The sequence below is a fragment of the Miniopterus natalensis genome, chromosome 8, assembly GCF_054644295.1.
Source record: "Miniopterus natalensis isolate mMinNat1 chromosome 8, mMinNat1.hap1, whole genome shotgun sequence".
NCBI classification, from domain to species: domain Eukaryota; kingdom Metazoa; phylum Chordata; class Mammalia; order Chiroptera; family Miniopteridae; genus Miniopterus; species Miniopterus natalensis.
In genome coordinates this window covers 42,442,039-42,457,497 of record NC_142088.1, presented here as the reverse complement: position 1 = coordinate 42,457,497, position 15,459 = coordinate 42,442,039, and the positions used below count along the sequence as shown (strand labels likewise).

At 40.1% G+C, this 15,459-nt stretch overlaps 1 protein-coding gene across 2 annotated transcripts in view; it reads left to right on the top strand.

The window, feature by feature from the left end:
- Positions 1-15,459, top strand: part of MYO3B (myosin IIIB) — a 323,317-nt gene that overhangs the window by 56,414 nt on the left and 251,444 nt on the right. The gene's annotated exons all lie outside the window — the stretch shown is intronic.

Genomic DNA, 15,459 nt, shown 5'->3' with positions numbered 1-15,459 from the left:
CATCAGCAGCAATTATGTGTAATTTTTATTCTCCGTTTATCACCAAGGTAACCAGACCAGGTTTCCCTGCTTGAAATTTTAAGAACGTTGTATCTATACACAGCAAGGATATAGGAAAGGATGGTACTCAGAATCCCTTCTACAATTCAATCCATTTTCCTTGGAAAACAGCCCTTTGGAATTCAAATAGCACACATCTATTTTTGGCCACAGCTGCTTGCTTTTGAAGCTATTAAATAAGATTGCAAATATCCTAAATACTAAAAAGAATTTATTATAGTGTTTAAATTTTATGATGTTCTTCCTTATTAGAATATCTCCTCCTAATCTGAGCAGCAGTTATGGTAACACATCTTTTCACAGAAACAGAAGAAAGGAGACAAGCAGACCATCCACTGGTCCTTTGTAAAACAAGCACAAACTGGCTCATTCCTGAAAGCGGTTGTCATTAACAACAAGCAAAATTGCCTGTGTTGAAAGGTTATGGTCAGTTTTCTGTGTAGGTGTCAGAAGGCAAGAGGTGGGCAACAGCTCCTGTAGTTGAAAGTGGTAAAGTGGCTCATCCTATTTGAATTTTTGGGTCATTCTGGATATGTTTGGATAAGTTGTATACTGATTCTGAACAAATGAATAAGTGAATGAATGAATGAATAAGATGCATAAATGTGCATTTTCCTGTATTATTGCAACAGTGCACTGTCTCCTCAGTTTCCCAAGAATCCCTTTGCTGTGCAGCAGGGCAGTTCTTGTGAATTCTTTGCTCACACATTCTACTCCACAGCATCTTGCTGCTATAGGTGGAAACGTGTTTGTGCCGTTCATCTGTCCTTTAAAATCCAGGTGAAAGAGACTGAAGGAGAGGCAGAGAGGGAATGTCTCTTCTTATGGAATCACTTCTTCTCATATTCAAATTTTTTTTACCTAAAACAGCAATCTTTTGTGGTTCAGCCCAATACATGTCAGTGTGGTAGCTCCGATAACAGAGAAGTGTGTGCAAGTCCAGGGGGGTTGCCTAGTGGGGGTACAGAGGATGGGGGGAGAGGCAGACAGGGTGAGGGGTCAGGGAATTTTTTCAGAGGAGTTGAGGCCTACACAGAATTTTGGTGAATGACGAAGAAAGTAAGAAAAAGAGAGAAAGGAACCTTTGGAAAGATATTTATGATAAAATAATTTATTTCCTGAAGAGAGTGGCCTATGTTTTTTAATTTTGATTTTATTTTTGTGTTAACTATTTAAAACAAACAAAAAAGCTTAGAGAATAATCTATCTGTGAACCTCTCACATTTGCTTACATTTTTTTCTTAGTGAATAAATGTCATAAAGTGCCCCCACCTGTCTTATTCTTCTCTCCTCTTTCCTAGAGGTGGTCATTGCATTGAAATTGGTGTATATCTTTCGAACACATCTTTGGAAACTTTTATTGCACATGCATATATTTATAATACAGAGCATTGTTTGAGTCTCTTACAATGATAGATAAACTGTCTCATACTGTGCATACTCCTTTGTAGCTTGCTTCTGTGTTGCTAAACATCATGTTTTTTAGTTTATCATGTTGAAGTGATAGTGGACATCTGTCTTGCTTCCCATTTGCTTCTACTGTTTTATAAGTATTTTTGTGGTGGTAACACTCTCTCGGGTTATAAGTATTATCTTACTTTGCTGAGAGTTTTGCTTTTAAAAAATCATGAATAAGTGTTGAATTTCCTCAAATTCTTTTTAAACATTTTCTGAGATGATTATATATTTCTCTCCTTCAGTTTGCTAATAATAATGACTTACCTTAGTAATTATATTAATAAAAATAGCTTTTCAATCTTTGTCTCTTTATCCTTCAGATTGGAGAACTTATATTGATTTATCTTTAAGTTCACTGACTGTTTCCTCTGTCATTTCCATTCTGTATTTAGCCCTTCTTGGGAGTTTTAAAATTTGGTTATTGTATTTTTCCGTTCTACATTTTATTTATTCATCTATATGTCCATTCATTTCCAGGGCATTTGCCCTTACTTGTTATAGTACTTTAGTAATAGGTGCTTTAATGTCTTTGTTGGATAATTCCAACATCTGTATCATCTCGGTGTTGATGTCTGTTCATTCTTTTTCCATGGGAGTCAAGATGTTCCTGGTTTTTTGTGTGCTGAATGTTTTTGGGTTGCATGCTTGACATTTTGAATGTGATGTTATGACACTCAGAGGCTTCTTTAAATCCTATGGAGAATGCCAATATTTTGTTTCAGTAGGCAATTGACCTGGTTGAGTTTAGGCCAAAAATTCCATCCAGCCTTCTGTGAGTTATGATTTTAACACCAATTTCATAGCCTTTATAGCATTATTCAGATCTGGCCTGTATGTATACCACCCAATGGCCAATTTGGGATCTGGATGGTGGTTTATCTCTTAGTTCATTTCTCAACATTTTGATATACTGTTTAGGATTAGATCCACACATGCAAAATTTGGGAGTTTGTCTAGGAGTTCATGAACAGCTCTATGTGGTTGCTTTCTCAAGCTCTTCCCTCTCTCTGATCTTCACAGTACTTCCTGGTACCCTAGAGTTCTCCTTTTGAATTTTCCAGCAAGAAATTTTGGTATTTATTTACCTTGCTCTGCTACATACTTTCTCTGATTTCACTTGTGTTTGGGGCCAAGTGGCTGGCTAATAGAGAGGGAAAAAAGCAACAGGGGTCACTCCACCTTTTTGGGACCAGAATACCATCAGAGTTTTAGATGCCAATTGCTACCAGGAGGGCCTCCCCTCCCCCTTTTTTTGCCTCTTAAGCCTGAATTAGGGGTATTATCCTAGAGCTTTCTCTGGCCATGGCAATCTTCACTTCTGGGCTACAGACTGCCTTGAGATTAGGCTGGGAGATATGGAAGGGGTGGGAAATGATAAACTGATCCCTGGTTGAGTGCTACTTAAAATTCTGATATTTTTCCCCAGTCTACCTGTTTCCATTTACTTTTCAGAGTCCTCTAATAGCTGCTTCATGCATTCTTTCTAAATTCGGTAGCTGCATTCAGGGTGAGGGATAAGACAGAGTGTGTTTACCCCACCTTACCTAGGACTAGAACGTATTCATCTTTTCAAAGAAATAGCTTTTGTTTGATCAATTTCATTATTTCTTTGTTTTTATTTCACTAATTTCTGTGCTTAAAAGTAAAATTCCCTTCATACAGTTTTCTTTGGGCTTATCTTGCCATTTTCTTCCCTAATCTTTAGTTAAAGACTAAATTCAATCTTTCTCCACCCCTCCAGCTCTTCCCCCCTCCCCCCCCCATCGCCTATATACACAACAGTGCAGACCTGTTATAGAAGAGTCTTGCTTTCCAGGTATTGGGAAACGGCAACATGGCACTGTGGGATTTAAAGGAGGTTATAGAACTTACCAGAGCCTTGTAGTGGGGAGGCATCAAGGCCTTCATGGGCCATGAGACCACTCTTCATAGCTCAAAGGAATTCGAACCCTTTTCACCAATTGATCTTCTCACATTGAACAGGATTATTAATAGGAGCCAGCCATGGGGAAAATTCATTAGAAAATATACAAATTCTTCTACGTCTCCGTCTTCAACAAACTTATCTGGCATCCATTGTGACTGAGGCACTTCCTGGGTGCTGGGATATAAAAATCCACCTTAGAAAAAGATTCATTCCCCATTCTCCCTCCCACACTTCATGGCCCTGAGGGACAGTGCCCCCCTCATGCATTGTTGCCACAGACAGTTAAGAACATGTGGGAGTTCCCCTTACACCCTGTGAAATGAATTGAGCTAAATTATAGCTTCCCATTTATAAAACAGTGGTCGTCTAAAGCTGCAGACTGCAAAATTCAGAGATTGCCATAGTAACTCTGCTTTTCCCAGCAAGTAATTGAAAAAGGGCACTTCTTACAAAAATAGAATATTGATGTTCATATCTCCAAAGGAATTAATTTACTGACTGATAGAGAGGAAAGATGAAGGAGGAGCCATCGAGCTGCATTTTAATGTGATTGCGATTATCCCAGCGTGGCAAGCAGCTTAAGCTTGTTCTTCTATTTTTGCAGCAAAGAACACTTTTCTTTTCAGCTTGGTTTCTGTATAGAAATAGTTTCCGGAAATATATAGAGTAATAAGAAATTAGAGAGTACATTTAGTAAAATGCTGAAAGACTCCCATTTTTTTCTTGCCATTATCAGTTTGACGAATGTTAAAATTGTTTGCAAGATATATAATTGCTGTTCCTGATTAGTATAGCAGCAACACTATAGAAATAGCTCATGGGCGTACTTTTAACAATTAGGGAACTCTAGCCTATCACAGGTGCCATCATGAGGCCCGTATGAAGGAAAAATGATTAGGCAAGGAAGGGATGATAATCATGTTCTAGAAATGCTATTTGGGGAGTTGATAGAATTTTGATGAAGGCTTATAAGTGTGTGTATTTATATATGTGTGATATAAATATGTACCATATATATTTCAGGGCTTGTTCTCTGGGAGTTTTCTTCTAGAGAATTAGACTCATTCTAAATATAATTTGTTTTATTTCCAGATTAGGTCCCAGGTGCTTAAAGGATGATCCAATTGAATGAACCTCAGTGAAATATTAGGCCCCATGGTGGGATTGGAGAGGAGTGTTTGAGGAGCCCTCCCCATAGACCAGCCAGGTCAGACCCCTGGTAAGGCTGGTCCTAGCTGGCAGGAAGTGAGAATGATGCCGCTTTTCTCTTAGGGCTATTTTCATTTTAACAAGAAAGATAAGTCCTTACACTGCAGGACTAACACTCTCAGCAAGATAACTGGGCATGGGATTTCTGGGTGGTTAGTGACTGGGGGCTGCCTTGGTCTCCACTTAGGATTTATCTTGCTTATAATGTCTCTTATGCTCTGGAATAACAGTACGTTCATGAATCTGCTTCCCTTACTAGATGATGAACTCATGGAGGGAAGGATATTGTCTTAATTATCTCTGGGGTCATAGGCCTACAACAATGCCTTGAATAGAGAAAATAGTAAATAAATGCCTAATCAGGGATGGGGAGCCTTTTTTCTGCCAAGGGCCATTTGGATACTTATAACATCATTTGGCAGCCATACCAAATTACCTACTTAAAAATTAGCTATAAAAAAAGCTCCTGGATTTATTGAATTTTGAGCCCCACCTACAGTTGCCGTGGCAGGGCCAGACCTATGCGGCCCTCAGGCCAGACGTTCCCCTCCCCTGGATGAATGAATCCACTAAGGCAGGCTCATGTCACGTCCCATTTTCTAGGACCAGTTTTCCTAGACATCACCATTGGCTCAGCTGACCCAACGGTTACCTTTACTGCTACCATGGCCCTGAAAATTAGCTTTTCATTAAGTTTCTTTTTTCTTTAAAAAAGGAAAAAGACAGTATTAACCAAATGCTTATTGTGAGCCAGGTGCTAGGCTGAGCACTTTACACCTTATTATGTACATTTAATCCTCTCAAACACCTAGGAGGCTAGGTACTATTAATATCCCTGTTTTCAGAGGAGGAAACTGAGGCTCAGAAAGATTGGCTAAGATTTCATAAGTACCAAATGGTAGGGCCAAAATTAGCAACCAAGCCATGTAGCTTCTAACGTTTTTCCTTTATTCTCAGGACACTGAGTAAAAATGGAAATCAACCCAATTCTGGAATCCTAGAAATAAGGGTAAAAAGCTTTTAAATGTAGGGAAAGGGCAATAAGGGAAAATGTTTATTTCAAGATCAGAAGAAGAATTATGTGGGGTCTTTGATGAGATCTAAAGAACTAGGAAACTTCTTCTGAATATAAAAAAAGCATTTGTGCTTACAGTGCTGGGGTGACATTATTCAATCTCTGTGTGACAAAGGTCTTGAATATCCTCAGAGGCGTGGCACTCATTAATAAAAGAACTCACTCTCATATAGGGCTTGCAGTGTTTAGAAACACTTTCATATCCTGGTTCATTCGATCCTCGCAGCCCCTCTGAGGTATGCAGTGTGGGAATGGTAGTCGTCAGAGCAGGTAGGTATCCCAGTTCCCTTCCTCTGGGCACCATGTCCAGTTGCGTTCACCTCCTACTTTGAAATTGGGTCTGATGATGCGAGTTGGTTTGGCCAAGAAAATGCGAGTGGAGTAACACGTGACATTTCTGAGTGGAAGGCTTTGAAAAGCAATTCCCATGTTCTCTTTCCCTGCCGCTCTGATGGACAGTGTCCTTGGCAGCGCAGGCTTTGTCGGTATGCTGGAGGACTGATGTGGGGAGGGCCCATAGTAAAAGAATGGAGTCATAATCTGCAGAGCAACACCTCCCAGGTGGTTTAGGGCCTCAAGACAAGACTCATTTACAACCCTCAGTCTAAGGATATGTCATTTCTTAACCCTTTATCACATTGCATATCTTATCCCAAGCTTTGCCCCCAAGTAGGCCCCTCTGGGAATCAGTAATGCAGAAAACCCTGGTCTCCCTGGAAGTTTAGTAATCAGGCATAAGGGCTCTTGGTGGCTGGACCAGAGTGGCATAATACGGGGCTTAGTGCTGCAAGCCCAAGAGTACCTATTTCTCCATTTCTTTTCACCTTTGGGGGTTTAACAAGTAGAGGGTTAAACATTATAGGGGCAATGACAAGATTGAAACCAATTCCTGATGGTTGTTTTCATCCATCTAGTCTGCAACCAGCATCAGCTACTGCTTGTGAAACAAAATAAAATAGACATCAGGGTATTTTTCTACTTTTTAAAATTTACCACATTACACCTTAAATGACTTATTTGGTAAGACTTGAGAATTATGGTTTGTTTTGGCTCTTGTTTTTATATTCCCCATCTCAAAATTAGCTAAGAGTGAAGATGAAACAAGTTTCCACATACCAGATCTCTTAGAGATTCTAAACAATCTGGAGAAGAGAGGGTTTCTGTAGTTGACAAGCCATGGCGAGGGCCAGCATGTAGGCACATAAGGCTTTTACAGGCTCGTCTGTGCAGGCTGTCTATTGAGAAGTCATCCCAGCCTAGGAAAGATGCTCCATCAGAAAAGGGAGCTGGGATCAGAAAGGGAAATTGCATGGCAATGAGAGCAATTTCCCTGAGCGTTAAAACAATCTACTTGTCAGTGTGTGCTGATCCCTCAGCTGAACTGTAAAGATCACAGGACCCTTAATTATCTGCAGCAACTGCTCCACCAGCTTTTATTTTGGTGACTGAAATCACAGGAAAAGCATCCCAGTTGACAAATGAAGCTATCCTAGACTTAAGCAAATGAGTCCCAACAATATATAGTATTCATATGTTGAACTTGGAGATGTTGCTATTTTAGGTTTCTTTATACAGCAAATGATTGACCTGAAATTTGATGGAATCATAGCTCCCAAATTGAATTGATAAGGGTTATAGATTATCCTAATTTTGTACACTTCTGGGCACAAAATGCCATCAAATTAAGGTATAATGTTACCAAGAAATTTCTCTGCATTCAAACACTTCTGCTAAAGTTCAATTTATATTCTGAAGGGGAAAGAGGCAGAATCCTTTAAGGAGAAAGCCCTTCACCAGAATCTCAGCTTCCATTAAGCAAAACAAAACAACAATTGGGAGTTGCTGGGGTGGTCTAATGACTAATCTTCTGAGCCTACTTGCAAAAATAAATGATGGTTATCATGAGTAACTGTTTCCTGATTGTGTGGTACACAGTCATGCAGAAGGTGACAGTGAGGACACACTGGCCCAGCATTTCAGAGCCTTTTTGTGAGTCAAGGTCTGTGCAAGATGAGAAAGCCTACAGGAAACAAGCCACGAGAAAGCCTACAGGAAACGAGCCGCGAAGAGCTGGGACATAGGCAGAGTGGAAGCAGGAGGCTGGATCTTCCCTCTCAGGCACTGGCTAGATAATTAGAGCCAGCAGCAGGAGGCAAATTAAAGCCTTACTGGGAAATTCTAAGCAGATAGGTGTTCGTGAGCTTTGGGTACTTCTCTGAAGCCCTGAAGCAAGAGTGAAATATGAGAGCAGACTCGCTGATACCTAGTGACAATATAATGATTAGTGTGGACCCACCAAGCTGGATGTACCTACCCTTCAGCACCTCTCATCAAGTCCCTAAAACCCACAACACGGCCAGAGAATGAGGTCTGTGTGACTGCAGATTTTAAAAAAGGAATAGGTACAATGAATAATCACGGTTGAAGCTGAAATTCTGTGTGTGGTCTTGTATTTCTTCAACTCTTACTCCACACAGTATTTTCACTTAGAGTTAATACATAAACATATACAATCGATATCTAGTTAATGTAATTATAAAGAGTTTTAGATGAAAAAACCATTATATGGGATGGAAGTACTTACCTTAAGTGAGTTAGTTCTCCGTTCTCTGCAACGGAAATGAGTTCAGCTGTGTTTGGAACTGTGCCGTCTGAAAAAGCATCACTGCCCGTGTATTGGCAATAGCCCCAGTTTCAGCGTGGATTTCAGAGGAACTAAAAAACCAGCCCTTAGAGCAATGGTTCCCAACCTTCTCCAGCTTCCAAACTCCTATTAAAAGAAGGGACTTTCTGTAGCTGTGCCAAGTACACCATCGCAGGATTAGGGGGAAAGGGTATTAACTGGACGGCATGAGGCATATGTGGTTTTAAAATGTTCACCCTCCCTCATGAGATCACTGCTTTAGCAAACGGGTCCTGCGCTCTTACGTGCTAGCGCATCTCCCAGATGTTAAACACATTCTAGGAGGAAGCTGAAATATGGAGGTATTGCCTGTAGGCAAGAATGAAGGCCGTTTGGTGTCGTGATACAGCTGCAAAGAGAGGAGGGTTCAACCCATTGTTATTCCTTTTTTATCACTTCATTCTCGGATTGGTTTTTCTATTATAAAATTATTGCAATAGGTCCTTGTTTTAAAAAGATACTCAATACAAAATACTGTAAATATATTAGATGTCGCTACGGATTACAACTTGGCTTATATTTTCCCAGACATTTTCTCTTTTCCAGTGTATGTATGTGTGTGTTATGCACACTTGTATTTTTCTCACGCACGTACTAATATGTATTAATATACGTACTCATTTGTAAATTTACTTTTTCACCAAAATACGATCATACCATTTGTGCTTTACTAACTTCCTTTCTCTTCACTTAGCAGTTTACTCTAAGGTATCTTTCCTTGTTACTACTTATTATACCTCTACCTCCGTCTTTTAAAGTGGCTGTGTCGTGTTCCATAGTACAGACGTTTCACAATGTATTTAACTATTCTTTTATAGATGCACACTTTGATTGTTTCTCTTTTTCGTTGCTCTTGTAAACAATGTTTCAGTAAATATCACTGTGTGTATATTTGTATATCTGTGTATCAGTGTGAGCAATTTAGCAATTGATGTGAGCTGGATACTAAAAAGTGGAACCTATGAGTCAAAAGCTATATTTTTTATTAATACTGACACATATTTCTAAGTTGTACTGGGAGATGGCTGTGCCAGTTTATATTTTCCTCCAATAATGTATGGGAACATCTATTTCCTTACATTTTATCTACACTGGATATTTTCAGTCTTCACATTTTTTCCAATATGGTGGATAAAAATTATCTTATTTTCATCACTCTGATTATTGGTAGAGTTGAACATATTTATTGTGTTTTTGGCCATTTGTACTCCATCTAAGTGAATTGCTCATTCGTGGTTTCATCCATTTTTCTATTGGGGCTTTTATACATTCTTTGGAATTTGTAAGCTTATAATGTATCATGGCTCTTAACCCACTGACTGTTATATGTTGCAGGTACTTTCCCTCTGGTTTTCTTTTGACCTTCTAATTTCATTTAAGGTATCATTTTCTGTTCAGAATCTGAATTTTTAATGGAGTCAAATCTGTCCATTTTTCCACCTATGGCTTTTGAATTTTATATTTTGCTCATGAAGGTCTGTCCTACCTCAAGATTTTAAGTGTTCTTTATTTTGTCATTTGCAGTTTTGTACTTAGATAATATTAATATTTAGATTTTTAGTTCATCTGGAACTTATTTTTATGATTAATTAAAGTAGAAATGTTATTAGATTTATTAAAATATTAATAACCCATTGTTCCAATACCATGGGACACACCGTTCATCCTCTATCATTACTAGGGATAGTTCAGTCTTTCCCAATGATTGAAATGTTTATTTATCCCACACTAAAATATCACATATGCATCGGTCTACTTCTGCACTTTCTATTCAGTTCTATGATTTTAAAAGGACCACACTGTTTTTTTAAAAAAGCTAGTAGAGTGAAACCCAATTTTCCCCCCAAAATATTTTTGACTATTTTTCCACATTTACTATTCACTGTAGAATGTGGCAGTAATAATGTCAGCAGTTTCAATGGGACTAGAATTGAAGAATATTTAGTCCTGGTCCAAACCTTGTATGTCTAGTTTCCTAACGTTGTCAGAGAGCATTATATCAAGTCTTAAGTAATAATTGTGAGAAAGAGATATAGATTTCCCTCTGTCTGCTAGTTAATACCTTCCTAGGACACTTCTTGTGCCTATCACTCAAGTAGTTCCAGCCCCAAGATCCTGTAAGCTTTTGTTTCACATACTTATCGCTGGACGACAAACTACCCAAACTGCAGTGGGTTTAAACAACAAACTTTTTATTGCATTTCATTATTTTGGGGTCAAGAATGTAGGCAGAACTCAGCTGAGTGATTTTTTAATTTCATGTAACATAACCTGGGTTCGCCCCATGGTGTTCTGCTGGTAACTGGTCCAGTCTTCAGGCTCCAGGGTTGCTTCACTCACATGTCAGGGGCCTGGTGGGAAGGGCTGGGAGCCTGGGCTCAGACAGACCTCTCTCCCTATGCACGTGGTCTCTCCAGCATGATAGCGAGACTCACATGGCTGCCCCAGGCTTTAAGAACAAGCATTTCAAGAAACAGGAAGTGGAGATGCCGTTCTTTTTAAGGTCTGGGTTTCCAAACTGACACCACATCACTTTCGCGAGATTCTGTTGGTCAAAGCAGTCACAGAGCCCACCCAGATTCAAGGGGTGAGGGCATAGATCCCACTTCTTAATGGGGGCATAGACTCCACCTCTCAAAGGGAGGAGTGTCCAAACGTTTGCATGTGGTAGAGTTTCTAGTGATTATTTTGGACACACTTTCACAGCATTCAGAACCTAAATAAGAGCCATGTGAGACTTTCTTCATTATTTTATGAACTCCATGTACATAAAATAGAATTGTACATATACAATTTATGTACCTGCATGTGGGTGGTGATGTGGGAAGTTTGAATTTAAATAACTTGACCTTGAAAATAATTGATTATTGGATAGTGTCTGGTGACTTGTGATTTTTAAAAGGTCCTTGTTGAGTAGAGTTCAGTTGGCTGTAGCACTGCCCTGTGACCCCGCGGCTGGAGGCTTAGGCCTCACGTGAGATAGGAAGATCCCTGAAGTTCTGACTCCACATTAACCTGTCTGCCATTGCACATCTGGGTACCAAGTGGCAAATGACAGGCAGATGACCATTTTTGGGAAAAACCAGCCCAGATCCTTCTGAAGTAGGGTTCGTGATGTCATCTTAGTGCATAAAAGTCATTAGGTAAATATGCACATGTCATTCAAAGAGTCTGTTTAAAAAGCTGTTTTAATTCTTTTTTTTTTTTTTTTTTGTAAGTAGTTTTGTATGTCCTCAGGCAAATGGAAATGGGGAAAACATTTCTTTTACACTCATTCATCCAAAGGTGATGTAATTTTTCTTCCCTTTCAAAATCTACGATTCACCAGGCCTTTGATTTTTGGTTGATCACAACAGTCTCTGCTTTTCTCTTGAACACTGACTTGAAAAGTCACATGCACTTTCACCACAGAATGGGAAGCTCAGAAATGGATGGTGAATTGGGCCTTTAATGTGAGAAAATTAAAATGCTCTGCTCTGTGAGTCAAAAGTTTTCTTCCCCCACTGCTACCTTTCTTGCTATTATCAATATGATAGAGAGCTTATTACTTACTAGCAGTACGTATGACCCTTTAAAGCTGTTCAATCCCATTTTAGTTTTGGCTTCCCATCCCCCCAAGTCACCTTGAAGAGTGAAAGCAAGACCCTTTGTGTCACATGAAAGGAATGATTTGTCTCAGCTAAAATGGGAAATCATTCTTTTCCACGTTTCCCATGTCTAGTCTACCCTGGTCCATAGTAAGACCTCAATATTTAGTGAACGAGTGGCCAAAACAATAATTTGAATGTACTGGACTCCTATTTCCAGTCTGTTTGCCCTATTGAACCCCATTGTCTCAGAACATACTGCACTAATAGACTACTCCCAGTTTCTGAGAAAACATGAATTTTCTGTTCCAGCAACATTGCCAGGGGATGTTGTAATTGCTGTAGGCGGTACCCTTTGGAGGCCTTTCTGGCACGCGGAAACCTGAAAGCAAAAATCAAACAGACTATTGCCTCCTGTTGCTGTTTCTGTAGACATGTGGCTGGGTGTGAGACATGTGCACCTCTCTTCTCTGTCTCTGCACAAAGGCCCCTCCCCGGGGCCTGGTGGGTATACATTGCACTCTCCACACCAAGATTCACATCAATGGATGTGCAAAGTCCATGGCTCCTGCAACAATCTTGACTTCTGTAAGGATCATGCAGCCTTCTACTTGATCTCAGATAGGGTCTTCAATGCTGGGTATCCTCTGGGTACATGTGGGTCACTGTGCTTCAGAGTCTAGGGGAGCTGGGTTCAGATACTTATGTTGATTTCATTTCTCACCCTTCTTTCAAGAATCCTTTTATTTCTTGATGTATTATAAATACCATCTTAATTTATGTATTATGATTAATGACCTCTTCTCAGATTCCTGCAGACTTTCCCAGATTAGACTAGTACATTCCTTCCGCCCCCCTGCCTTTAAGAAAAGTATCATCAGCCTGGCCAATGGTAGACTCATGAACCAGGAGATCATGGTTCTATTCCCTGTCAGGACACATGCCCAGGCTGCAGGCTCGATCTCAGTAGGGGGCATGCATGAGGCAGCTGATCAATTTCTCTCATCATTGAGGTTTCTATTTCTCTCTCCTCCCTTCCTCTCTCTGAAATAAATAAAAACGTATTTTTTTAAAAGAGAAAAATAACATCAAAAGCCAATCAAACATACCCTGATAAGCTTGTTCTTTTAAAAGAGGCCACAAATTTAAATGTAGTTAGAGGTCAAGCAGAAATGTAAGTAAGAGAACCATGTGGGTGTGAAATAATAGGGAGTGGAGGGCCTGGGGCTACACTGGAGAGATCATTTCTTCCCTAAAGGCACTCAGAATATTTTATTTTTAAGGCCCTGCAGGCCAAACAAAATACCGTTGACCCCTGAACAATGTGGGGAGTTAAGGGTACCAACCCCAAAGATCCACGTATAATTTTTGACTCCCCAAAAACTTAACTGCTAATAACTGGCTGTTGACCAGAAACCTTAGCAATAACATGAACAGTTGATTAACACATATTTTGTATGTTAAATATACTGTAAACTATTCTTACAATAAACTAAAGAAAAAATGTTATTAAGAAAATCGTAAGAAAGAAGAAATATATTTATAATATATATTGAAAAAAATCCATATATAAGTGGACCACACAGTTCAAACCTATGTTGTTCAAGGGTCAACTGTATAACTTCTGGTTGAATCTGGCCCACTCATCAAACATTCACTCTATTGAATATTCTGAATATTCTCAAGGGGACCTCTTGAGATCTTTGAAATCATGTATACCACCATGGCATATAAGTTCCCCATAAAATGCCATACAGTAGGTAAAAAGTTTAAGTGGCACCTTCAACACTAAAGGAAAACAACACTGAAAGCAACAAAGTTGGTTAGGACCACTCACACCACCTCACAATTTGAATTAGTATCTCTGCAAAATTGTAAATTACTGTATGTAATAAACCTCTATGGGTGGCTTGCAAATAGTCAAAATTATTACTGGTAAATTCTTCAAATACCTGCCACAGGATCTTTGTATGTGATGTTTCCATTGAATGGGAGGTTCTCTCGACCACTACCCTAAACCCTCCTTCCTCACTTATTAACTCTAACCTACCTTTTCTATCTCCGTTCATTTTTGAGAATTATTCAAAGTGTGTGTACACATTTTTGGGGGATATCCTATATATACTTATGGTCTTCACGTATTCAAAAGGCCCCCCCTGGTAATGACATTGTAGGAATGAGGTCATAGTGGACAATCACACTGCACAACCAGCATGCCTTTGCCCACATTTTGAAAAGTCTTCAGTCTATAGGGACAGGGTTGCTGGTGTGGACTAAGATGGATGTGTATGGGACTGCAAAAACAGCCCAGAGTCAGAACTGGTTTAAGGCAGCTGGGAAGTAGGTTGAGTTTGTCTTTGCAGCTCAGCTTTGCTATTCAGACCTGCTCTATTGTGACTGTGTCCTTCACTCATGCAATGCCTGCCCTTGTCCTTCAGTGCTTCCCCCAGGAGCTCCTCTCAGAACCATAACCAGTACACAGGGCCTTTCCTGTTCTCCCTGTATGTGCCTGCTCCTGTGTTTTACACTCTGGCCACCTAATCCTTGATAATGGGATAACAGGCTCAGGAATAAGCTCCAATGGCCTGTGAGAAGATAGTTTAGAGAACCACGGAACCTTGTGACCTGATGAAAGCTCAGCATCGCACTGTGGGTGGGAGCCTCACTTTGAAGTCGACCTGCCAGGGTTGCTCGCACTGACACTGATCATCTTTGAGCTGGTTGTTTCACATTCCTGAACTTCACTTTCCTCCTCTGTAAAATGAGGGCATGAACTTTCCCTCTCAGGTGAGTGGTGTGCATTACAAGGGATATATAGATAATACATATGAACTAGTGGCAAGCATATAGTGCTCAGTAAGTACCCCCCCCCCCCCCCACACACACACAGTTGGTAGGAGTGGAAAGGAATGTAAAAATCATCTTGTCTAACCTCTTGGAGAAATATATCTGCTGCACCCTAGAAAAATGATTCCAGATGCAGAGGGAGAAACATGCAGCTGAGCCCTTTGACTCAGAGCTGTGGGCTGCACCCATCCTCAGGGCCAGCCTCAGTTCAAGTCTGACCTTGCTGCTGTTTGATCCAGTGATAGCATCTTTGAATCTGAAGTCAAAATATTCCTGAAAAGGACCTGCTTCCTACAGACGTGCAACCAGCCACCTGGACCCCAGATTGGTTTTTGACTTAGAAACCCTGATCTTTTAAAAATATGCCTTTGAGAATGTATTGAATCCATTTCGTATTGTTTCTTCCTCTCCTGACAGGGCTTCTCTCCCTCTTTCCACGCCCACCTCTTGGCCACCCTCTCGTTCTGACAGCTGCAGGGAAGATTTCTCTCCAGCTGTCTATCAAGTCTTCAAAAGCAGCCGGAATGTAATTGTAATCTATTTTCCACCCCTCTATAGTAGTGGGTGAAAAACACATGCACACACATTGCTCAAAATTGCAAGGAGATGGGAG